Source organism: Palaemon carinicauda, chromosome 18, assembly GCF_036898095.1.
Source record: "Palaemon carinicauda isolate YSFRI2023 chromosome 18, ASM3689809v2, whole genome shotgun sequence".
Classification (NCBI taxonomy): Eukaryota; Metazoa; Arthropoda; class Malacostraca; order Decapoda; family Palaemonidae; genus Palaemon; species Palaemon carinicauda.
This window is the reverse complement of record NC_090742.1, coordinates 17,968,286-17,995,911: the sequence shown is the minus strand read 5'-3', so window position 1 is coordinate 17,995,911 and position 27,626 is coordinate 17,968,286. Positions and strand designations below refer to the sequence as shown.

General features: G+C 39.8%; 1 long non-coding RNA gene across 6 annotated transcripts in view; it reads left to right on the top strand.

Moving 5' to 3' along the window:
- Positions 1–27,620, top strand: part of LOC137657647 (uncharacterized) — a 46,083-nt gene extending 18,463 nt beyond the window's left edge. For 2 of the 6 annotated variants that reach the window (XR_011047174.1, XR_011047177.1), the window contains 3 exons: positions 26,103–26,354; positions 26,961–27,067; positions 27,330–27,620. This is a non-coding gene — a long non-coding RNA (uncharacterized lncRNA). The remainder of the gene's footprint in view (positions 1–26,102; positions 26,355–26,960; positions 27,068–27,329) is intronic. The other 4 variants (XR_011047176.1, XR_011047173.1, XR_011047178.1 and 1 more) reach the window with 2 other exon arrangements.
- The last annotated feature ends 6 nt before the right edge of the window (positions 27,621–27,626 follow it).

Sequence of the window (27,626 nt, the reverse complement as noted above, 5' to 3'; positions counted from 1 at the left end):
TCTGAGGTTTGTTTACAGGAATGTGGTGTACCTGTTTCGAGCACTGCTTCGGCCTCAGCCCTGCTCCTCTCGTGTTTACGAGGCTCATGAGGAATGTGGCAAAATTCCTTCATTTATCGGGAATTAGAGCCTCCCTGTACTTGGACGACTGGCTTCTCAGAGCATCGTCCCGTCATCGCTGTCTGCAGGACCTTCACTGGACGTTGGGTCTGGCAAAGGAGTTGGGACTGTTGGTAAACTTAGAAAAGTCTCAACTGATTCCATCCCAGACGATTCTCTATTTGGGGATGGAGATTCGCAGTCTAGTTTTTCGGGCTTTTCCGTCTGCCACCCGAATAGAGCAAGCCCTGCTCAAAGTCTGACTCATGCTGAAAAAAGACCGTTGTTCAGTAAGAGGTTGGATGAGCCTCGTAGGGACTCTGTCATCCCTGGAGCAGTTTGTCTCGCTAGGGAGACTTCACCTTCGACCTCTCCAGTTCCATCTAGACTCACACTGGAACAAGAGCAAGACTTTAGAAGCTGTGTCAATCCCGGTCTCCGAGCCAGTAAAAGCATGCCTGAACTGGTGGGACAGCAACATAAGTCTGAGGGAGGGTCTGTCCCTGGCAGTCAAGAACCCAAACCACGTGTTGTTCTCAGACGCGTTGGATTTGGGTTGGGGAGCGACTCTGGACGGTCGGGAATGTTCGGGTCTTTGGACGTCGGTTCAGAAGAGCATGCACATCAATGGCAAGGAGCTATTAGCGGTTCACTTGGCCTTGATGAGTTTCGAGAGCATTCTTCGAAACAAAGTGGTAGAGGTCAATTCAGACAACATCACAGCATTGGCGTACATCTCCAAGCAAGGAAGCACTCACTCCCACACTGTTCGTCATTGCAAGGGACCTCCTCATCTGGTCAAAAAATCGAGGCATCTCCCTGTTGACAAGATTCATCCAGGGGGACTTGAACGTCTTGGCAGACTGTCTCAGTCGGAGAGGTCAGGTGATTCCCACGGAATGGACCCTCCACAAGGACGTGTGAAAGAGTCTTTGGGTGACTTGGGGTCAACCCTCCATAGACCTCTTTGCCACCTCGTTGACCAAAAGGCTCCCGAACTATTGCTCGCCAGTCCCAGATCCAGAGGCGACCCACATAGATGCTTTTCTACTGGACTGGTCTCACCTGGATGCGTACGCATTCCCACCGTTCAAGATCGTCAACAAGGTACTGCAGAAGTTCGCCTCTCACGAAGGGACAAGGTTGACGTTGGTTGCTCCCCTCTGGCCCGCGAGAGAGTGGTTCACAGAGGTACTTCAATGGCTGGTAGACGTTCCAAGGAGTCTTCCTCTAAGGATGGATCTCTTACGGCAGCCCCACGTAAGGGATCTTCATCAAAGCCTCCCTGCGCTTCGTCTGACTGCCTTCAGACTATCGAAACTCTCAAGAGCTCGAGGCTTTTCGAAGGAGGCAGCCAGAGCGATTGCGAGAGCTAGGAGAGCTTCTACCATCAAGTATACCAGTCGAAGTGGGAAGTCTTTAGAGACTGGTGCAAGTCATCATCCATTTCCTCTTCCAGTACCTCTGTAGCCCAAATCGCAGACTTTCTCCTACATCTGAGAAATGTTCGCTCCCTCTCAGCGCCCACTATTAAGGGCTACAGGAGCATGTTGGCGTCTGTATTCAGACATAGAGGCTTAGATCTTTCCAATAATAAAGATCTCCAAGATCTCCTTAAGTCCTTCGAGACCTCTAAGGAGCGTCGTATGGCAACTCCTGGATGGAACTTAGACGTGGTCCTAAGGTTCCTAATGTCCGACAGGTTTGAGCCATTACATTCAGCCTCCCTGAAGGATCTCACCCTCAAGACGCTTTTCTTAGTGTGCTTGGCTTCGGCTAAAAGGGTCAGTGAGATCCATGCCTTCAGTAGGAACATCGGCTTTTCCACAGATAAAGCCACATGTTCACTTCAGCTTGGTTTCTTGGCCAAAAATGAACTGCCTTCTCGTCCTTGGCCTAAGTCATTTGATATACCTTGCCTATCAGAGATCGTAGGCAACGAGCTTGAAAGAGTACTGTGTCCAGTTAGAGCTCTTAAGTTTTATTTAGCTCGTACCAAATCCTTACGAGGTGGATCTGAGGCCTTGTGGTGCTCAGTTAAGAAACCATCATTGCCTATGTCTAAAAATGCTTTGTCGTATTTTATTAGATTTTTAATCCGAGAGGCTCATTCTCACTTGAGTGAAAAAGACCGTTGCTTGCTTAAGGTTAAGACGCACGAAGTAAGAGCTATAGCAACTTCCGTGGCCTTTAAGCAAAACAGATCTCTGCGAAGTATTATGGACGCGACCTTTTGGAGAAGCTAGTCGGTATTCGCGTCATTTTACTTAAAAGATGTCCAGACTCTTTATGAGGACTGCTACACACTGGGTCCATTCGTTGCAGCGAGTGCAGTAGTGGGTGAGGGTTCTACCACTACATTCCCTTAATTCCAATATCCTTTAATCTTTCTCTTGAAATGTTTTTAATCTTGTTTTGGGTTGTACGGAAGGCTAAGAAGCCTTTCGCATCCTGTTTGATTTGGCGGGTGGTCAAATGTCATTTCTTGAGAGCGCCCAGATTAAGGGTTTTGATGAGGTCCTGTTGTATGGGTTGTCGCCCTGGATACTTCAGCTCCTGGAAGTCTTTCAGCATCCTGAGAGGATGGCTGGGCTTCGTGAGGAAAGCGGACTAACAAGGCAGAGTAATCGTCAGAGTCAGCTTCCTTACCAGGTACCTATATTTATTTGGGTTTTGTTATGATATAACTGTCAAAAACTCTAAGCATATACGCCGTAAACTGTATTAATACTGGTCTGTACCCACCACCATGGGTGTGAATCAGCTATTATATATTCACCGGCTAAGTTTAATATTTAAAAATGATATTTTGATTATAAAATAAATTTTTGAATATACTTACCCGGTGAATATATAAATTATAGGCCCTCCCTTCCTCCCCGATAGAGACCCAGCGGAATGAGAAGAACTGAGGCTGTTTACATGTATATGCGGTATCTGGCCGATAGTCGGCGCTGGTGGGCACACTTGCAACCTTCATGGCGATCGCTCGCGAGTTTTTGTGTTTCTGTCGAGCCGTCCGAGACGTCAGCTATTATATATTCACCGGGTAAGTATATTCAAAAATTTATTTTATAATCAAAATATCATTTTTATCGAGTTTTTCAAGTATGATGACGCTTTATTCTTATTCTGTGAAGATATGGAGCAAAATCCAGGACCAATTCTAGTTTTTGCCAGTGTCGGCTAATGATATTTCGGTATTCGTGGTCTACTGTACAAGGCAATATTACACACCTTAGTTGCCTTCTGACAGTATATTTTATGCCCAGAAATTTTAGTTTCTCAATGAGGCATTTGTCCAAGCTGATTATTCCAGGTTTTAAGAAACCAATAATTTTATAATGAGGTAGCATTACAAGGGAAAGGTGTATATTGGGAATAAGTGCCTTGCATCTCATAAGTCCTGCCATAAATGTGATGTCATGGGATTCAGGTCATAAAAGTATTTAGTAGGCATAACCACTTTAGTTTGTTCCAACTTTTGGAATCCAAACATTTTTGATGCTGTATCTTCCCAAAATGGTTGTTACGGGATGGTGATAGAAAGACCTCTATTGTACTTGTTGGATGTTCAATGCTCCCTATAGGGAGGGGTTAATTTCTATAATCACCTGCTTGTTATGGCTTAAGAGCTTTAGACTACTTAGTCAAACTGTGAGCAAATCATAAGTGAGATTACTTAAAAGTCTGTTAACTCATTGGGCCTAGTATACTTAGACACCTATGGTATTGTAATAAGCAATGTTGAACCTGAAAATGAGGTGTCTTAAAACATGCCTTGTGTGTTATTAAGACTGAACAGCCAATCGCTGATGTCACTAGTATAAGGTAGAAAATGTCAAGCAGACTGACATGTTAGTTTTAGTGATCTTTTACATTTGAATAGGTGAGTTTTATAAAAAGAGTTGAGCCTGTTCTCTTGAATAAGGACTAGTCAGCACAATTGATACGTGTATTGCTTCTTGTGTTGAAATACAAAGTGAAGGACAGACCCTGGTGCAATGAGGATTGTAGATATTCTTATTTGGAGAAACAGGAGGCTTATCATCTATGGAATGGTAACATCAGATTTAACTGTAAATATACTCAACTAAGAGCCGCTTCTCAGAATTTGTACCTCAACTGAATGATTACAATGTGACCACAAAATAAGCTAATACTTGTACTACCTAGGAACGTAAGTGGTGGGCTACCCTGAGATCTGCACTCTTTGGTGTAGACTAGAGTTACTCTCGACATCACTTGCACCAGATGGCTCGGTCAGTAGGCAGAGTAATGAGTCATATCTTCGTCATTCCTATTTTCCTGAAGCTATTTAGCTTTTTGGATCTATGATTTAGCTTTTCAGCTCCATGAATTTGAAACCCTTGCTAGATCTTCATGGTAATGGAGATGTAGACATAAATGTTATTTTTTTGGTTTTATAAAAGGATAAACTTTTATTTTTTTTTTTTTTTTTTTTTTAGCAACAGGGTTGTAAATGTATTTGATAAACTCGTTTAAAAGAACTGATTTCTTAGCGCTTTAATGTTTGCAAGTTAGCAAGAAGGTTGTAAATGTATTGGATGTATTTGTGGTAGGACTATTCCTGCTGTTTTCTGTCCAATTGCCATAACTCATATATTCTATATTTGAATATCTTTTGGCAAAACTAATAAATAGGTTTGTATGATTGGCCTTGATTTTAGAGCTGCCTTTGACAATTAATCATGAGGCCCTTGTTTTCAAACTTGAACAGATGGGAGTAGGTGGGTCTTTTAATAACATAATTTCTGGGCTCGATCTGTGCCGCCCAGTGAAATGCTCCTTTAGCATCATTTCTAAGGTATATAACTGCTAAATATTACCAGAGAAAAAATTGCATAGGAATGCCAGGTATGAACCCAGCTCGCTCACCTGAAAGGTTTCGGTATATTATAACAAGGGCGTGAAAATCACTAGTAGAGGTCTCGTACCAATTAGATATCTCCTTGACAAATATCCCCGAAACCGTCGCTACCAAGACGTCCACCCACGCCAATGACGTCGCTCCTCATTTAGCATCTCACTCGCTTTGTTGCTGTGATTTTTTTCGCTTGTGCTTTCGGGATACTACGCCCTTTTCTGTTCATGATGTCGGACTCTCAAGCTTCTTCATCAAAGTTAAGTACCAGATTTATGTTTTCTGAGCTTTCGGAGGTAGCATTACCCTTACTTTTAGTGTTATTCATCCCCCCAGATGCTGAAGCCTTGATGAGGATGGGGGGCTTAGGGATTAGCAGCTGGGTTCCGATGTTTGGTGGGAATTGCTTCCCCACTGGTCCTTGGTGCCAAGCTGTTGATCCAACTAAATTAGTCAGCACTTTCTCTTTTCCTTTTGTTTTTTCCTTTTTTCTCCCATCTCCAATTCTTGGACACGAACTTGTTATTGACTTTGGCTTATGTTTGATTATGGTTTGGCTGCCTCTTTGGATTTGACGCAGGTGGGATCGACGGCATGTCATCTCTAAAGAACTCGAGTACCTGACGTGACTGAGCGAGGGGAAAGTTTTATGTCAAACCTTTCCCTCAGTGCTGGGTCTGATGTTGACGGCCGTCATGATGCCTCAAGTGCTGAGGGCGGGGTGTATCTCTGGATATTGCCCCTAGGGCGGCCCTAATCGTAGGGATGAACCCGTCCTCTAAGTGTGGCTCCTTGGTGGGTGGGGGGAATATCCAGATGAAATGAATCTTCTCGTCATTATGGCGAACCCACCGAAACCCGTTGACGACCAATCCGCTTCCTCTCTGACTGACTCTTCCAGGAAGATAGTTCACTCGATGGACTCGCATTCATCCAGTGTTATTACTCTGGAACCTTTCATTCCAACTTCCCCCAGATGCCAGAGAAATAAAAACTCTGGCAGTTTAAATGAATATTTAAGGGTCCTATATTGTGAGGGAATTACTCGCAATGGGAATTATGAAGAATTATTTAATGTTCTGAAAAAGTTTGGAGATATAACAAGAATGAAACTGCAGCTCTCCAAAGATAAACAAGAATTTGAGGCTTATGTCACTTTTAGTAACACATTACAAGCTACAAATGCTTTTCATGAAATAAGAAATGGTAAAGTTTCTGACCTTTCTTGTCGAGTGAAATTGCATAGTATCAAAAATGTTTTAGACTCGGAATATGACTTTATACCCAAATGCTCTGCCTTGTATGAAGAAGTTCTGGAAAATACCAGAATAGTACCAGAACCAGTCTGGTATGTTGCTTCATACAAGGAGGGCTGTAATAATCTGATAAAGGGGTATGAATGTATTGAAAAAAAGGTAGGCTGTATTCCACAGGGAAATTTAACACACTATGGCCGTTGTCTGCTTATTAAAGCAGGTAACGAATCTCAAGCTGTATTATTGAATAATTTTAAAGCTTCCTCGTCAGATGTAATTCAGTGTCTCTCTCCTCACCACTCTTGCAACCACGCAAGAGGAATTATTTATAGTAGGGATCTAAGTGAATTTTCTGATGAAGATATACTGAAAAGATGCCCAGCTACCGTTCTTAAAGCTAAAAAACTAAAAGGGAATAATAATGCAATTTGTTTAATCTTTTCATCACATTACCAACCAGATTACATCAAGATCAGACACTTAAACATTCCGGTCAAGAAATTCCACCCACGACCAATGCAATGTTTTAAGTGTTACGAGTATGGCCACATCAATGTGAAGTGTACTAATAAGAAAAGATGTTATATTTGTTCCGAATTTCATGATCCCAACGAATTCCGTGATACCTCCGCCGATTTTACTCATGAAAAGTTTTGTTTCCATTGTGAGGGAGCTCACTCTCCCAATTCTAAACTGTGTCCTCAGTACAAACTGGAGCAATCAATAATTGAGACTCCCAATAATGAGCATATAACTTTTGGTGCAGCAAGGAAAAAACTTAATGGTTTTAATCCAACATATGCCAGAGTTTTGTCCAATCCCGTAAAGTTAAATAATAATTCAAGGAATTCTTACTCCACAGTTACTGCTGGATCTAAATATCCTGAGATTTCACCTTCTTCATCAACAAATCCCTCAAGGCCCGACAAGATTTCCAATAATTCCAGCAAGCCACAGAACTCTCATCCAGTTCCAGCTATTCTGGAAAACAATAATAGCAGTAGAATAAACAAAAAAACAAATAACAAAGTAGGCCAAAATGGTCCCTTAAAGCAAGAAGACCGTATTCCACTGCAAAACCGTTTCAATACACTTGCCACAAACAGTGCTAGCAAGGCTATAGAAAACATAGGAGAAATAGAGATGGTTGATATCGAGCCTCATAAATCAAAATGCGTGAGCAAGAAAAGAGTAATTGAAGATACAACACCATCCAATCCCAAAAAACAAATATAGAATTTATACCAGATGCAATTGAAATGGATATCGAAAAATTACTAGAACTCCCAACCTCTGGATCCGAACCTAACACGGTCAATAACCACATCACTAAACAAGTGATAAACGTTGAAGTCCATAGGAATCCCAATGACCCTCAAGGAAGTGAAAGCAAGTCGAATAATAATGCACCCATTAAAGAAATAAGCCCTTCTCCAGTTCTAGGTATGACTGGAAAACTAATGCTTTCACGTAAAACAATGGCAGAAAATCCAACACACAAAGTTTCATGTGGTTGTAACGATTGCTTCATGGCAGAATTCAATGACCCTAAAAATCTAAATGTACATAAGATGAATAATATAATAGATAATTTTACTAAGAACAAAAACAAAAACCTGTATGGCAAATTAGAAAGCCACAATGCTGGTTGTATGTGTGTTGACCATCTAATAAAGAAACGTGCAACAGGCACCCTCCAACTGGAAAAATTTATAGAAAAAACTTAACCTTAATCCAAATGACACCCAGGAAGCTAATACAAACAAGGGTAAAACCCAGGGAGCCATACCCAAGGAACCAAATCTTGATTCAAAAACTACAACTAGTGTAGTCAAGCAGAAACCCGTCTCCAACAGAATAAGCAGAAATAATGCCTTACCCAGTGGAAATTTATCTTTTTCGCCGTAACGTTCAACCCTTACATAATTCAGTGGAATATTAATGGTCTTAAAACCCGTTTACATCTAGGGGAAATCCAAAGACTATTGAAAAATTATAACCCTATTGCAATATGCTTACAACATACTAATGATACTGTTCCTTCAATAGGAAACTACAATTTAGCATCTCGCTCAATCCCTTCTCCCAATACTTTAGGGACTGCAGTATATGTTCATAATAAAGTAACTTATGATGCTTCAATATTCAGCACATCAGAATTTCAATTATCTGGAGTTAGATTACATCTAAGTAACAACTCCTTTAATATCTCTAATATGTACAATCAACCCTCTTTCAACTATGATATACAAAATCTACCTAAAGTACTCCCAAATATGCAAGAGGATATACTATTACTAGGAGACTTCAACTCACATAACTCCATATGGGACACCAATTGTGTTGATGTTGACATAAATGGTTCAAAGGTTGAACAGATGATGAATGATCATAACCTCTGTATATTAAATGAGGCAAAGAGTAGCACTTACTATTCAAAAGCTCATGGAACCTATTCGTCAATAGATTTAACTGTGTTCCAATAATATTGTTGATAGGTTCGAATGGAATGTCTTAGACGACCTTTTTACCAGTGATCATTTTCCTATTTTGATTACCATATTAGGACATAAACCAACTTCTTCGATTCAACGATATAATACAGATAAAGCTGACTGGGATAAGTTCAAGTTTTACACTAAGCAAGTGCCTCCCTTTGATTTCTCCCAAGATCGTGATAAAACAAATGATGACGTTGTGAATTTTATCACACAAGCGGCTGATAAATCGATACCTCTGACTGGCACCCGACAGTTAAAGCATTCAGTCCCATGGTGGTCAGAGACATTAACCCAGCTGATAAACGAAAAGGATGCAGTTGGAAGAAAATTAGAAACCCTAAATAAAAGATTCAAACATTTGAGCACAGGTCCCCTAATGTTAGGGAATAAGATAAACAAACTGGTTGACATAGCAATAGAAATGAGTGTGTTGAAACCATATTTTAAAAGGGTTTCTGCTAAATTCAAAAAGGAAGTAATTAAAGGCAAGATAATTTCATGGCAAAAATACGTGTCAAGCATATCGGATAATACTTCTGTGCAGAAGGTGTGGCAGAAGTTTAGGAAGATTAATGGCTCTTACAGCAAACCAGCGAGACACGCATTAATGCATTATCGGCCATAATATTGAAAATATAAGCAGCATTGATAATTTAGATGCCCACTTTCGAGCCATTAAAAGAAGAGAAGAAGCAACACCATTGAACTTTGATACTATGGAGGATATCTATTACAATAAAAGATTCACTGAGGAGGAGTTGGAATTTGCCTTATCTAATTGTAGGTCAACAGCCCCGGGTAAAGATAAGATAAATTTCGATATTAGAAATCTAGCCCCTTTAGCTAAAGCATATCTATTGGATTTTTACAATCATCTTTGGACCAAACACCTATTTCCAAAGGCATGGAAACATGCAATAGTAATACCAATAGTAAAGGCAGGTTAAGATCCAAGTAATCCAAACAATTACAGACCAATTTCATTAACCAGTTGCATATGTAAATTACTGGAAAAAATGGTAAATTATAGACTAAATTGGTGTTTACGTCGCAATAATATTCTATCAACTTCTCAATTTGGCTCACAATCAGAACGATCTTCTTTGGATTCACTTTCATACTTAGAAAATTATATACGTAGAGGCTTTGAACGAAAACAGATCACAATAGCCATATTTTTTGATATTCAAAAGGCATATGATACAACGTGGAGACACTTGATACTAAAATCCTTACATCAGAATGGTTTTCGAGGACACCTTCCTATTTTTATTAGGAATTTTTTTGGTGGAAGAAAGTTTCAAACTCGTATTGATAACATTTACACCGAATCTTTTAATCTTGACAGTGGTGTACCGCAAGGCAGTGTTTTAAGCGGGACTCTTTTTGCATTGGCAATTAACGACATTGTTAATCAAATGCCACAAGGAGTGCAAAGTAGTCTATATGTAGATAACTTTGCAATTTACTATTCTTCCAATAGCCTGCGTCATTTGCAAAGGATTCTAAATAGTGCCACTAGAAAAATACTAGCGTGGACTGCATCTGTTGGTTTTAGACTTTCGGCAGAAAAAACTCAAGCCATAATGTTTTATAAAAATAGTAGATGGAAGCAGAACCAAGATATCAATCTAACATTTGGCAACGTACAAATCCAATTTTAAGATAAGGTAAAGTTTTTGGGACTAATTTTTGACACCCATTTGAATTGGAAAGCGCATGTATCATATATCAAATCCAAATGTAACTGTGCTCTTAATTTAATGAGGAAATTATCTCACACAACCTGGGGTGCAAGGAGATCAACTTTACTAATGATGTATAAAGCATTAGTATTATCAAGAATTGATTATGGTAGCCCAATATATGGTTCAGGATCAGAAGCAACTTTGAAATCTTTAGATCCAATACACACTCGAGGTCTGAGAATTTGTAGCGGAGCATTTAGATCATCCCCAAATCTCTCAGTTTTATGTGAAATTGGAGAACCCCCATTGTCTTTGCATTGGGATTTTGTAACAATGCGGAGTGCATTGAAAATTTTATCCCCTAATTCTCCAACAAAAAAGCTTTTTAATGAGAGGGACATATTTATAAACAACCATGAACCACCATTCCCAATTAGGGCAAACAGACGTTACAATCATCAAACGTTAAAGTGAATCTTATCCAACCATCTTTATTTCCCCCACCTTGGATTATGACAAGGACAAGAATCTGTTCTCATCTGTTTTATTCATCAAAAAAATTCACTTATACTCCGAGTCACCACAAGCAAATTACCATAGAACATATTCAGAGAAAAGGTCCTCACTATGCAATATATACTGATGGTTCTAAATCCCCAATGGGTACTGGATGTGCTGCAGTATCTTTAGATGGAACACAACAATTATCGTTGCCAAAAGAATCATCAGTATTTACATCAGAGTTATATGCCATTTTACAAGCAGTCAATATGATTAAAACCATTGAAGACAGGAAGAATTTTAAATTTGTCATCTATTCAGATTCTCAAAGTGCCATAGTGGCCCTTAAAAACTGTACTCATAGGAACCACTTGATCCTAAGAATTAAAAACCTTATAAGTAAATTATCTTCTCAGTAAGTGTCGAGTTATGCTGGGTACCGGCTCATGTTGGAGTTGTTGGTAATGAAAAGGCGGATGCTGCTGCTAAAGAAGCCATAAAATTACCACAACAAAACATTGACCTCCCATTTGGAGATTTGATTACATTATTAAGGCATTTCATATTGGAAAAATGGCAGAATATTTGGAATAATGTGCCAGAAAATAATAAATTAAGGCAAATTAAACCGAAGGTTGCTCCTTGGGATTCCTCGACACAAAAGAACAAGAGAACAGAAGTAATTTTAACCAGATTATGAATTGGGCACTCGAGATTAACCCATGAATTTTTAATGAGTACACCTCACGGCACTGTTCCAATGTGCAGTGAGTGTGATACTTTTTTATCTATTAAACATATATTTTCGGTTTGTAAAGTTTTTCAGCGAGAGAGAGATATGTTTTGGTCAGAAAACTTTTTCTGACATTTTAACTGAATCAAGTAATTTTTCTGTTTCTAGAATTTTAACCTTTTTAAGGAATTCACGTATTATTGAAAGAATCTAAATTTTTACCTAAGTTTTTATTTACCAATTCATTTTAAATTACATAGATTTAATATATAGTTAAATTATTTTTATCACTCAGATTTCATATATATATATATATATATATATATATATCTATATATCTATATATCTATATATCTATATATCTATATATCGATATATCGATATATCGATATATATATAGATATATATATATAGATATAATCTATATATATATATATCTATATCTATATCTATATATCTATATCTATATCTATATCTATATATCTATATCTATATCTATATCTATATATATATATCTATATCTATACAGTATATCTATATCTATATATCTATATCTATATCTATATCTATATATCTATATCTATATATATATATCTATATCTATATATATATATCTATATATATATATATATCTATATCTATATCTATATATATATATATATATATATATCTATATATATATATATATATATCTATATATATATATATATATCTATATATATATATATATATCTATATATATATATATATATATCTATATATATATATATATATCTATATATATATATATATATATATCTATATATATATATATATCTATATATATATATATATATATATCTATATATATATATATATCTATATATATATATATATCTATATATATATATATATCTATATATATATATATATATATCTATCTATATATATATATATCTATCTATATATATATATCTATCTATATATATATATCTATCTATATATCTATCTATCTATATATCTATCTATCTATATATATATCTATCTATATATATATCTATCTATATATATATCTATCTATATATATATCTATCTATATATATATCTATCTATATCTATATCTATATCTATATCTATATCTATATATATATCTATATCTATATATATATCTATATCTATATATATATCTATTCACCCATATTTAGAATATTTAAAGATTATAATTATATACTGTATATACATATATATAATTTTTTTTTTCATTTATTTATTTTTTTTCCTTAAAAATTGAATTTTTGATAATCTTATATTTCTTTATATCCCGATTTTTTTTTCGGGCCAGCCCTGTAAGAGTCAAGCTTGACTCATTGGGCTGGTAAAACTCCTTTTAATAATAATAATAATAATAATAGTGTTATTCATGTTTTTTGTTTCGCTATTGTTTACGGCCCCGCAACGCGGTAGCCATTTGGTTCTTGCTACCTCCTGGCTCGTTCTTAACGATTTACATTTGGTCTCCCATACTAATTGTTATTTGTTTTGAACCTTGCGCTATTACCGATGCTTGAGCGATTATTATTACTGTTTTTGTTATCGCTATGGTTATCCCATGCCTTGTTAGGTTATGGCAGCGTCCTTCTCGGCTAGTACCGTGAAGACACTTTATGCTGGTATTTTAGGATTAGTTTACTCTTTCTCGCGATTCTATGGAATCGCTGTTATTTTTAAGAGTGTAGTCCTGTTTTCTCGAGGGGGACTCTCGATCGGCAGTGTTTTACGTATTTTAGTTTACCGTTCGGCTTCGTACCCGATTAGTGTCATGTTGGCCCCCTGCCCAGCTCATTTCTTACCTGTGCTGGCGGGCTCGCCCTTGCGTTTATTTTGTTTTCCCTGCCTTTTCTTGCGTCCCTCTCTCTCATCGTTATTATTTTATCAGCTTGTCTTGCATGCCTTAACCTAGTTATATTTTATTCCGTTTTGTGATCATTCGTTCTGTTAGCATCTCGCGATCCTGGTCGGACAGGTTGGTACTCCTGTCCTCGCTCGGCCTCTCGCGATCGCCTCGTGTTCCACTTGCTGCTTCTCTTTGGCTCCTCCCACTACCTGATCTTGAGTATGCCACCCCATACTACTCATCCCCTCTGGGGCTCCTCCCACTTAGCTGATCCTGAGTATGCCACCGCATACTCCCCATCCCCCCCTGGGGATACCTGCCGTCTCTTCGAGACCTGGGAGTCAGCTGTTCGGGTTCTCGGCCGAGTCCTCTCGTCCTTACGCCCGACCCCCCCCCCCCCCCTTCCCCCCATCCCTCCCCAGGATACCGCCTGACTCCTTGCCTTACCAGAGCCGAGAACAGCCGTTACATTTTCGAGTTGCTCACTTCCTTTCGCCGCAGCCAGATTCCCCGCCCTCTTCGATTGGTTGTGAGCTCTCAGTTTATTCCCCATGCGGGATATGTGCACGGTTTTATAGTGTGTTTTATTAGACTTAAGGTTCCTGCATTAGTAGGGAGTCGCCCCCCCCCCCTCTACCCCGGTAGGTCAAGGTGCCCGTCTCCCTTCCTCAGTTGTCTCCCCGGAGCCAACGGAAGCATGTTATGTTAACCTTACATTTCTACGTGTACACACACTGATGCCTAAGGGATGATATCTCCCTTACCTTTATTTACCCAGAATGATCTCACTAACACGGAATTCCCTTATCGTTAACGTTAATCGTTAATTTATACTGTTAATTTAAATTAATTTAAATTTTTATGCTGCTTTCCCCGGCCCTGCCGGGAGGACCTCGTATAGTATCCTATTGCAAACGTTACTTATCGTTTACTTTTAGTTCCGGCACACCCTGGATCCCCTTAGGATACTGGGTTACTTGCGATACTTATGTATCCTTTATATTACAGGTTGTTCGCTGTATGATGACAGCTTGTGCTGCCGTTCTGCAACAAGCATGCGGCCATGATGTGTGCAGATCCCACGCCCATTGTGCGTTCCACGTCGGTGATTTAATAGTTTGGCACCCCGACAACTGTGGTGTCTGCTACGACCTTGTCTCCATACTCACTTTGGACTCAGTAAGTGTTCCTACCGTTATTATACGTTATAGTTTTAACTTAGGTTTAATCTCTGGATTTACCTGCTATCATGTTGAATTCTAATTAAAATTAGTCATAGGAGGCTCCGACGACGCATGTGTTCGGTATATTCACCTTCTCGGTGTTCTCTACCTCCCCTTCATTAGTAACTGTACATTCTCTTTCAGAGTTCACGGTCTTCCAAGTCTTCGGCCTTGGCGACTCTTAAGGTCTGGGTCGGCGGGTTCGCCCGCAATGTCAAGGCCCGGCACCCCTACATTCTATCCGAAGAGATGTGCACCCTTATTTATCCCAACGCTAAACATTCAGCTGCGGTTCCTAAGGAGGTGGCGGACCCTATCATCGCCGGGATCACTGAACAACTTCTCTCCGAGGACCCCGGTGCTCCGGGAGAATCTATTACCAGCGACGTCGCAGCTATGAATCTGGACATCGAGCCCATGGCTTTGGACGAGCCAGACCCAGGTAGGACAGTAAGTGAGGCAAGTGGGTCTTGGTCTAAGATTCCTGTCCTTAGCCCGACTTTCTCTAAATCTTCCGCTTCTTCCTTTCCGGGGTTTTCAGGACGACATCCCACTGATGTCAGCAACCCTTCTGTGTTGCCCAAGGTTAAACCTTCCTGCAAACCTCCAACTAAGACCCGCAGGTCTTCCAATCCGACGAAACCGCCCAAAACCCCTAGGACTTCGTCCTCTCGAGTTTCGTCTTCTAAGGTCCCCGCGGACCCAGTCGCACATGCTCCTCCCGCCCCGGAGTCTAGAGTGATACCCGGCTCGCAACCTATGCAGCCGTCGGTAAGCGGCCCGGCGCCTTCCTTCGACGTTTCGGCCTTTTCCGATACCTTGGAACGTCTTGGTTCCCTAGTTAACACCCTCGTCTCGAAGGTACAGAATAAAGTCTCTCGTCGAGGGTCTCGTGCGGTCCGGTCTGCCCCAGCAACAGCAGTACGCTATCCCGGATGCCTCGAAACTCCTGGAATTTGTCAAGAACAATCCGTGGAAGTTGGCCATTCATGCTCCCTTTAAGGATGGGATGTTGTCCATTGAGGGTTTTGGCACCCGGCCGGTGGAAGACTTTTGTTCTACCCGCCGGGTCTGCAGTTTCCTTTCCCTGGTTTCGCCCGCCTCACTGAGGAGGCTCTGGTCCGACTAGACAAAGTTCCTAGGGAGACAGTGATCTACCCTAAAGAGCAGGCTCAATCCACTTGGGTTCGGACCCTGAATGAGCTGGAGTGTGTCAATACGATGCTCACTCCCTTTAAGAGCTCATATACCATGTTTGTGGCAGACGAGCGCACCCCTACGCCGTGTCACTAAGATTATGGACCTTGCTCAGCAGGCCGTAAACGAAGACAAGCTATTACCGCAGTTGCGGGAGACAGACTTGACTTCCCTTGTTTTCCCGGGGGACCATGAGTGCTGGTCTAATGCCCCGGTGACATTTACTGTGGGTAAACTGAGCCCTGATTGTGCCTCTCACTCAATTTAGTGAGAGACTTCCAAAGCTCCCGGATTCCCTGATTCGCCTAGAGTATGAGGCTCGTATGCGCCTGAGTCGCTCTATCAACTCGGTGACTATGGCAGAATTGACCTCCTTCCTGTATGAAGAGGAACCCCTCTTCAAAGTTTTAACGAAGTCGTTGCTCCACACCTTGTTGTCGGATGCTTACGACTTCCTGACAGCTAGGTGCCGCTGCCGCAAGCACGTGTTAGCTGAAGCCACCATCAGGCATGAGCCTAACAAGCTCATTAAGGCCTCAGTTTGGGGTACGGACCTATTTCCCGAAGATCTGGTTAATAGCGTCCTCAGTGAAGCGGGTAGGGTCAACCAGAGCCTTAAGGTTCGATGGGGTTTAGTTTCTAAACGTAAGTTCGAACCTGCCGCTCCCCAATCTCGCGGCAGAAAGAGACTAAGGCCATTCCCCTCTTATCAAAACCGGCAGCCCCAGCAGGTGGTTCAAACGGTCCCGCTAGCTCAAGGAAATCTCCCTTCCACTTCAAAGGGCCATCCCCAACAACAGTAAGTGTTGGTCCCTCAAGCCCAGATAGCCCCCACTACCTATGCTTCCCCGGTCTTCAACCCCACCTTTGAGACTCAGGGTGCCTCTCAAGGGTACCAGCGCACCAGAGGCTCTGGCGCGAGAGGTACCTTTCGTAACGGAGGTAGTGGAAGAATCGCCCCCCGAGGCAGAGGTCTCCGCGGAGGCCGAGGAGGTAAATCCTCCACGAATTATTGAAACATCTCGGGTAGGGAAGACTCTACATCTTCCAGAAGAATTGGACTTTAAGCAGTTGGGCACTCAGTATAATTTCCAAAGGTCTGGGGTGGAGTTGGATAGAAGGGCCCCCTCCACCAACCAGTTTTTACTAACACCCAACGGAAGAGTTAGCCTTGTACGCAGACGATCTGTTTCAAAAGAATGCAATCAGAAAGACACGTCACTTGAAATTTCAAGGTCACTTGTTCAGCGTGCCAAAGAAAGACTCGGACAAAAGAAGAGTAATCCTAGACCTGTCCCATCTGAACTCTTACATTCAATGCGACAAGTTTCACATGCTAACAGTCTCTCAGGTGCGGACCTTACTTCCCCGTGGGGCCGTCACCACCTCTATCGATCTTACTGATGCCTACTATCATGTTCCGATAGCAAGGCACTTTCGTCCGTACCTCGGCTTCAAACTAGGCAAACAAGCATACACCTTCAAAGTAATGCCGTTCGGACTAAATATAGCACCCAGAATATTCACCAAACTGGCAGAGACGGTAATCCAAGAATTGAGAACCCAAGGAATTCAGGTAGTAGCGTACCTAGACGACTGGCTCGTTTGGTAGAACGTCGAGAACTGCCTGACGGCAACAAGCAAGGTCATATTCCTTCAACACTTGGGGTTCCAGATCAATTTCGCGAAATCTCGCCTAGTCCTGAAGTCGACATTCCAATGGCTAGGGTTACAATGGGACCTAAATTCCCACACCCTATGCCTCCCATCGGCCAAAAGAAGAGAAATAGCAAAAAACACGAAGCGCTTCCTCAAGGACAAATTGACGTCCAGGAGAAACCAAAAGAGGATTCTGGGTGCCCTCCAGTTTGCCTCGGTGACAGACATATTACTGAAGGCCAGGTTGAAAGATATAAACCGGATTTGGCGTTCCAGGGCGAACAAGAGGTATCGAGACAAAGAAGCTCGTCTCCCTCCAATCCTAAAGAAAAGGCTCCGACCATGGACATTGGTAAAAAATCTGGCAAAATCCGTCCCTCTGCAATATCCACCTCCAAAGCTGGTCATTCACACAGACGCCTCCTTAACAGGCTGGGGGGGGGATACTCCCAGTTCAAGAAAACCCAAGGCCTTTGGTCACCAATGTTCCGCCAACTTCACATAAACGTCTTAGAAGCCATGGCAGTGTTCCTCGCTCTGAATCGCTTGGCCCCAGCCCGAAACCAACACATCAGATTGGTTCTAGACAGCGAAGTCATAGTTCGCTGCATAAACAGAGGAGGCTCCAAATCGGGACACATAAACCATGTGATGATAGCCATTTTCAACATGGCAACATCCAACAAGTGGCATCTGTCAGCACTCCATCTGGCGGGAGTACGCAATGTGGTGGCGGACGCACTGTCCAGGACAACCCCGCTAGAGTCGGAATGGTCCTTGGACCTCAAGTCATTCAAGTGGATTCTATCCCAGGTTCCGAGCCTCCAGGTGGACCTGTTTGCGACAGTCCAACCACAAACTAGAGTGCTACGTAGCCCCCAACCTGGACCCCCTAGCCTACGCCACAGACGCAATGTCACTGGATTGGAACACTTGGGAGAGGATTTATCTATTTCCACCAATCAACCTGTTGATGAAAGTGTTGGACAAGCTCAGAACTTTCAAAGGGCAAGTGGCTCTAGTAGCCCCCAACTGGCCCAAGAGCAACTGGTTCCCCCTTCTGGTGGAACTGGGTCTCCGTCCCCGACGGATCCCCAATCCAATACTAACACAGACAGTACAAACTTGCACTGTGCTCGCTTCCTCAAACGCTCAGAGTGACCTAACTTTATGGTCTTTATGAAATTCGCGGCCCAAAGAGGCGCAGATATTGACCCTCAAAATACTTTATTTTTGGAATCGGATAAAAGGGAATCCACCCTTCGACAATATGACTCGGCTGTTAAGAAACTCGCCAAGTTCTTAAAGGACTCAAAGGTTGAGAGGATGACTATGAACTTGACAGTAACCTTTTTTAGGACTCTTATTTGAATCTGGCCTAGCAGCTAGCACTATTACTGCCATTAAATCGGCCTTGAAAAAGATTTTTCAAATTGGATTCAATATTGACCTTACGGATTCATACCTCTCTTCCATTCCTAAAGCTTGTGCCAGATTGAAACCATCAACTCGTCCTAGCGCAGTTTCCTGGTTTCTGAATGATGTTCTCAGATAAGCTTCTGACACTCTTAATGAATCATGTGCTTATATCCCATTATTACGGAAAACCCTATTCCTAATGAGCCTAGCCTCTGGTGCCAGAATTTCGGAACTTTCAGCCTTGTCTAGAAATCCAGGCCATATTGAATTTCTCTCGTCAGGAGAGGTTCTTCTCTCCCCTGACAAACATTCCTAGCAAAGAATGAGGACCCCCAAATTTAGATGGTCCCCCTGGAAGATTGTTCCCCTTCCGCGGGATCCATCCCTATGCCCAGTTATGACTTTGAAAGCCTACCTAAATAGAACTTCCACTAAGTCCTCGGGGCCCTTATTTATTAGAGAGAACGGAGGAACCATCACCCTTAAAGGGATCAGACAACAGATTCTGTACTTCATTAAACAGGCTAACCCAGAATCATTCCCACATGTCCATGATATTTGAGCTGTAGCTACTTCTATTAATTATTTCCATCATATGAATTTTGATGACCTCACAAAATATACAGACTGGAAGTCCCCAACAGTTTTCAAACGCCACTATTTAAAACCTTTGGAAGCCCTAAAATTTGCCACAGTGGCAGCAGGGAATGTGGTTCCTCCTGATCATCATGAATCTTAATCACAGGGTCTTGCTTTGCCCTTTTTTCTTCCCCTTACCTGCCTCGCTTATTGTCCCTACAGTGGTTTGGTTTATCTTTTTGGATTGCACCCTTCAGTTGCATCCTTATGTACAGTCCTCAACATTTTATAATTTTTTTCCATGATCACTTTATATTCATTCGAGATTGTTAATAATTCTTATCCTAACAGCAATCTCTTTGTTTTGAACTTGTCCTGGTGTCCCCTTAGCTGGGACCTTATTTTGATGCCTGTGTTTTTCCTCCTTTATAACCTAGGATTATACATTCAGTTTTGCATTCCATGTTTTTATACTCTCCTTGCCTTTATATTGTTACGTAAGGAGAATTTTCATTCATCTCGAATACCTTGTAATTTACATTTACCTTGTATTAAATCATGTTTTTGGTATGTTTGACTTTAATTTTTCTTTCCCACTTTGATTTTGGTTCCAAGTTTGGGACCATTTCTCTGGTACTATTTCACTGGGCGGCACAGATCGAGCCCAGAAAAGGGATTTTGACGAAGGAAAAATCTATTTCTGGGCGAGAGACCTGTGCCGCCCAGTGAACCCACCCTCTGCTCTCCCTCCCTGATGGACCCAAACTTGGGTGCTATGAGGAGTGACGTCATTGGCGTGGGTGGACGTGTTGGTAGCGACGGTCAGTAGTGGACTTGGAACGGGCTGGGTTTCGGGGATATTTGTCGAGGAGATATCTAATTGGTACGAGACCTCTGCTAGTGATTTTCACGCCCTTGTTATAATATACCGACACTTATCAGGTGAGCGAGCTGGGTTCATACCTGGCATTCCTATGCAATTTTTTCTCTGGTAATATTTAGCAGTTATATACCTTAGAAATGATGCTAAAGGAGCATTTCACTGGGCGGCACAGGTCTCTCGCCCAGAAATAGATTTTTCCTTCGTCAAAATCCCTTTATTGAACTTAATTTTTTAATAGATTGCAAAGGGTAAATGTTGAGGCACCGTAGTAACCATAGGGATGTAATGTCGTTTCTCAGGGTAGTGCTCTGAGCCCGTAACTTTTAGCATTATATGTATGCTAATACAGTTTGGCCTGGAAAACATGCTAGTTGCATTTGTAGATTCTACTCTTTGTATCATTTACATAACCTGAATGTGAACTTATGGTTGCTGAATCCCTTAGAGATCTAGCTACAATTAGAGCTTGGTGCAAATTATGGGACATAAGTTCAACCTTAACAAAACTCAAAGTATGAAAAAGTAGGTTGCGGATACTTTGATCTTTGCATTTACAATCTCTTTAGCTACATAAGTTATTCAAAATAATTTTAGGTGTGGTTCGTGATTGCAAATTTACTTTTTAGAAACACATTGGTCTAGTTTCTTGAATTTCACGAAGAAAAAAAAAATGGCTTAAAGTCTAATTTTCAGTGTTGTCATTTTGAAAAAAAAAAAATTTCATCTTTTAGATTGTTCTCCTGTCTGATCTTCAGCTGCTGACTCGTTTATGCTGGACAAAAATTAGCTGTCTATTAAATTTTTTATTCCTGGTCTGATTATTAATCTCTGGCACTATTTTTAAATTATTTGTACATTTTGGCATAACTTGTCTACCATCCAGATCTTCCCAGACTGTACCATTCTGTACATACTGGGCCGACTAGGTATAGTTAATTCTAAGTCATGCTTTCTCTATCATACAATTCAATACTACACAGTATTCTGGAAGTTCTGTTCCATTTGTGACCAGATTGTGGAATGATCTTCCTAATCAGGCATTTGAATCTGTGGAACTTCAGGGAGTTCCAACTTGCTGCAAATGATTTCATGTTGAAAAGGTTAACACAAGTCTCTTATCACGTATTATATATGATAAATGTTTCAACATTGTTACTGATCATAAAATATTTTTTTCTTATAACTTCTAATATTTAGTTTTATTTCCATTATTTTCTTTTTCTCTTGGCTGCATTCCTGTTGGATCCCCAGGGCTTGTAGCATCCTGCATTTTCAATCAGGGTAGTAACTTAGCTGGGAATAGAAATAATAATTGGAATTTGTTGAAAAAACTGCTTATGTGTAAGACCAGTTTTCTTGTTGATTTTAAGGAACTTCTGAGAATAAAGCCAAACTGTTCTCTCGACAAAAGATTCATGGATTTTGTTTAACCTTGTGTGATTTGTATTTAGAAAGACCATTCAAAAATTTTTATCAACTATTTAGTTTACTCTAATTGGCTACATGAGATTTCCTTGTCATAAATGTAAAATTGATAGATAAAAATTTAATTTAATTTTTTTATCAAGCAAATGACAGAATTAGCAAATTTTTTAAGATGCAAAACTTCATTATTTTTTTTTTTTTCAATGAAAAGTAGTTGCATTACAAAATATATACTGAGAAATAACGTTTTAGTTTTCCCTCATGTTTATAATTTGTTCAGAAATAAAAGAAGTTTATCCACATTTATCAAGGGCTTAAAATGTAAAGGCATAAAAGAAGGCTTGCTTGGCAGTGGATATGAATCAATGCTAAATGTTTTCTAGCCATCTTTCATAGTACAGTATAGCAAATAGAGTAAGGGTCTAAGCTAATAATGAAATACAGTACATTATAGCAATAAAAAATAGTTGCTAGTATACAGTACAGTATAGCAATGAAAATAGTCTATTTACCCATGAGTAAAATCATGCTGAAATTTTCTTTTATTTCGGATTTGTAAATTAGCGGGATTTTACTCGTGCATTTTAAAAACCCAAGAAAAGTGGCAATTCTCTGGGACTATATGGCATTTATGAATGAATTGGTAGTAGACAACCGGTCATTGGAGAGTTGACAAGGACACAGAGGAAGATTGAAAATAAGTATATAATGTTATGGTAACATCTGAAGCACATAGAATTCAAATTAGTATACCTGTAGTAAGAATTCAAATTATTGTGGTAAGATTCAGAAGACTGAAAATAATGATTCTTTACTTGGGCATGACAGATGGGACCATAGAATTATTACTGTGTAGTTTACCAGTTTCTTGCTAGTGATTTACTAAGTCTCAATTGATTGTACCTACTTGAGTACTGTGAAGTTGTTGATTCCTAATAGTTTTTAAATTGTGCAAGTTATATTTTTTGTGCAATCTTTAACATTGTTTACCCAATCCAATTTTGTTCTTGCACAAATACAAACCCTTTACATAGGAGAACAACAGCAAAGGTGGAATACGATAGTTAAAATTTACAAGTCAACAACTGTCTGGTAGTTACCAGTGACAGGAGGCAACTGTGCTCTCTCCCCTTCCCAGTCTATCACTGGTTCGCTGACAAACCAACAAGATGTCGGCTGTCAGTGAGGACAACTGATGGATTTACTAACTTGAAACATTTTCTTTAACACAGTTTTTTCTGCAGATGCCGCTTAAGACCTGTTATATGCATGAGCGATGTGGAAACAGATCCTCACCAGTTTTGCCTGGCTGACAGAGGACACTCCTGCAAGTAGGCCTCCCTGTCAAGTGTTGGGATTCGTTGCCCTCCCAGTTCGAGGCATATTGCAGGAGGAGGAAGTTTAAGAAGGCTTCTTGCCCTCGGGGACATCCTTAAGGTCGAAGGCCAGGCTTTCTTCATCCACCCACGGTAGTTTGCCTTTTGACTCTTCTCTTTTGGCTTCCTCGGGGCAAGTCCTTCCGTTTCTCCTAGTGAAACGGATGGGCTGCCTCAAGAGAAGCCTTCATCTCTTCAGTATGACAGCACATTGTTTGGTGTGGCCCTCCTTGGGACTTCAGGGATGACCTTTGGAGGAATGATCGAAAAGCAGATGCTTCCTTCACAACACCAGGAGGAGCATTTTGCACCTCTTGCTTCGGAGGATGGTAGTCCTACGGTGTCATCAGTGAAGCCCGCCGTTGTCTTCCAGCCACCTTTAGTCTTCTGAGGGAGACTTTTCTCCCAGGCAAATCTTCCTGTGGAAAGTGCCTTTCGTTTTCTGCCCTGAAGCTATCCAATAAAGTTCCTGACCTTAGCCACCATAGGAGGATCCCCTCAGAGCACACCAGCTCCGATGGGCTGGATTTAGAAATTGGGAGACATGGTGCACTTAGTTTGAGGAGGCCCCCCTCCCCATAGAGAAATTTAATTTATAAATTGTAGTTAATTTTTGAACGAGGAAATGGGTAATATAAGATTTTGAATAGTTTTTCTGTCAATTCTTACAATGTTATAGACTTAGAATAACTTAATGCCGCAGTATTCAGTTTGTTTTTTGGCAAATTACTATTAGGATTTATGATCAATGAAAGGTATGGATTATTATGGTGCATAATTTTCTTAAATTAGCTCCAAATACTGTAATTTTTTTTCAAGTGCCCACAAAAATTCCTTCCTACACTTACCTCGGTAAACAAACATATCACTTAACCATTAATCCACCATTTAGGTCTTAAGATATTTTATTAGTGCCGATTTGCTAATGACAAGTCTCCTGAACAATTAGACCCTCATGCTAAAATATATTCTAAGAGCTACATTAACATAGGAAAGATATCGGCAAGCCCTTCAGGCAACTAAATTTCCCACATTATCTGAGGTTAGGAAAAGCTGCAAATTGGATAATTAACTTGGCAAACACAACTAGTGGAGTTTTTAGGTAAAGTATTGACAAATCTCTTAACTTCTGTTTTTATCTCTGCTTTATAAGTAGCTAATAGATTGGCCAGGGCACCAGCCACCTGTTGAAATACTACCACTAGTGTGTTAGGTCTTTTGACTGGCCAGACGTTACCTCATTGGATCCTTCTCTCTGATTACGGTTCATTTTCCCTTTACCTGCACATACACCGAATAGTCTGGCCTATTCTTTGCAGATTTTTCTGTCCTCACACCTGACAACACTGAGTTTACCAAATAATTCTTCTTCACCCAAGGTTTTAACTACTGTTCTGTAATTGTTCAGTGGCCACCTAACTCTTGGGAAGGATATAAGAGGTATTTAGCTATGGGAGGCAGCTCTTCTAGGAGAATGACACTCCAAGATCAAACCATTGTTCTCTAGTCTTGGGTAGTGTCATAGTCTCTGTACCATGGTCTTCCACTGTCTTTAGTCAATTCTCATGCTTGAGGGTACACTGGTGCACACTATTCTATCTTATTTCTTTTCTTCTAGTTTTGTTAAAGTTTTTACTAGTTTATATTGGAGATATTTTTCTTTTCCTTTCAATCTTCCCATTTCTTGGGTACAACTTCAAAGACCTTGCCTTCTGGTTTTTATCTTGATGCAGGTAAGCTCCACTCGGTTATTTCCCTGCACGACTTAGGTGAGAAGTGATGTAACCAGGCTAACCCATATTATGTATGTCCTAAGACATGATTCATACAATCCTATCACATATATACATGCCAGGTATACAAGACAAAAATTTGGCTCAGAGCAACCCTTGAAGCTAGGGCCATGATCCTGCCAGTATTACTAAACCATTGGTACAAATGTTCACAGGATCGTACTCTTAAAGCATTTTGAATGCACAAGTTGCGAGGATCCTGGAATATGTTTCCAGCTAGGTGGAAATACGTTTCTTTATGTAAAGAACGAGGGTTTGTATTGTGTAGGAACAAATGACAAAGGTTAAAGTAATTTGAAAGTCTTGGCTTCTATCGAAGTAGTTTAACTATGGGCCGGTTGTTGGCACATTATAATTTTCAACTGATGTATTCCAGCTTTGATTTCATCGCTAAGTAACGGACTCGGGTTTGTATAATTAGCAAAAATCCAAATTACGTTGTACTGTAATTTGTCAATTTGAGAAGTTGCAGTATATTAGATAATTTGATATTTCACCAATACCAAATCTCGACAGTTGATCTAAGTGAGTTGGTGAAACTATTTTTAATAATAACATAAGCCTGGCATAAAGTAAAACATTGGAAATTCAATATGGTAAATAATTAGAGAAATAGGTTGTTAACAATTATATTTTTGATCAAGACAATCCATTGCTTTTCTCAGTTTTCAATTATTTAAATTTACAGCATTGACAAAATACATGTCAATATACACATAATTATATCATACAAATAAAAGTAAGGTTATTTCTTTCTTTTTATGCTGTCCTATTTTGACACTGTTGGAAAAATTGCCTAACTTTTAACCATTTGAATCATTTTTATGGAATATTCAATTGAATGTCATAATTTAATTACAGAAATTTTATATCTAAAAATCACTACCATAAGGAAGTTTCATATAAACAAAGAACAATTGTTGTGCTTTTTTAACCTTGAATACAGATGCTGGTTACAGTTTTATTTTCTTTTGCAAAGCAGACTTTCTAATTTTAATTCTTTCTTACTCAGGGATTTTATAGTGCCAATGAAAAAGTAAGGAACCAATGTTTTCCTACTTGTCTGTTTGGGGCCTTGCTTATTCTATCGTACGTGTAACGAGGTGTCGTGATCAGGTATGTAAACATCGCTACGTAAGTTCCGTTTGGTGACAAAGAATCTTTGATGAGGAGCTTGGGCAGCTTATCGTTTTGTCTGCTAAAAAATAGCAGACGCTAGGTGCATGTCATCAAACTTTTACTCGCTTTACGATTCAACACCATGGTAATTTGATTTTTAGTAATGAATGAAAAGCTTAGTTGTAATGAGCTAAATTGACTGATACAACTGGTAAGGACTTTAATCACTGTTGTGACCCCACCTATTATCCATGTGGACCTAAAAAACTCCAGATATCAGACATTGCTTCAAATCTCAATTTCCTCAATTTTTTTGCTCCTAATCTTGCAAGTTTTCAACTTTTAACTCTGGTGTATGGTCATGGACGTTGGGAACTTATTGTCATGGTAATGTACTCCAGTCAGTGACCTGGATTATTTGTTGAAATGGCTTGCTGTGTTTGGAAGATTTTAAATAGGCAACCAATCCATGTTATGGTGTTCTCCAAGGCTTGGAAGTTATTCAAACAGTGCAAAGTAGTGCAAATTGAAAATTTAAATACTTGGCAAAATCTGTAAACTAATGTAATTGTTAAATTTTCTCAAATCTGAAATGCTTGAACCCAAGGGTAGTAGATGAAAGTAGTTTAATTTGCTCAAGTTTTTGCATAACTTAATTTCTAATCAATAAAAAAACTGTTTTGCTCAGCAGTATAGACATGACCTAGTTACTAATCATCACCTTAATTGTCTCATTTATATTTGTCATCAGCAATGTGGTTTATTGAAATCTAGAACTTTAGATATCTAACAAGTCCTTCTATGGAGGATTCCTTTGTACAAGGACATAAGTGCATCTGTTGAGTATTGGATAAATAGGTAAGTGCAGTGTCTGTCATCTTATTTGGTTATTGCAATGAAAGTAAGGTTAACTAAATATGCTCTTAAATTTTAAAATAAAATGGCAACAATCTATGCAAAAATTAGTCTTAAATTTTTCGTCATATGCTAAACATTTTAAATTTTTAGTCAAACATAGAAATCTATGTAGTGGGTAAAGCTTACTTTAGATATATTTATACCAAGAAATGAAAAATACTATGAAAAAAATTTACACTAATTTGATAATTTTTCCTTGCAGATGGAAGACTACTTTAAATTGCTGTAGGCACCTAGGAGATGGAAGAAGACCTAAATTTCCCCTAGCTAGCAAATGGAAGACTACTTAAAATTGCCCCTAGCAGATGGAATTAGACTTTGAAATGCTCGAGGGACACTAGCAGATGGAAGATGATTTTTGAAATGCTGGAGGTACACTAGCAGATGAAAGATGATTAAAAGTGCTGTAGGTAAAGAGACTTAACATATGGAAAAATTTGAAATTGCTGGAAGCACCTCGGATGGAAAAAGGCAGGATATAATTATCGGATGGAAAAAG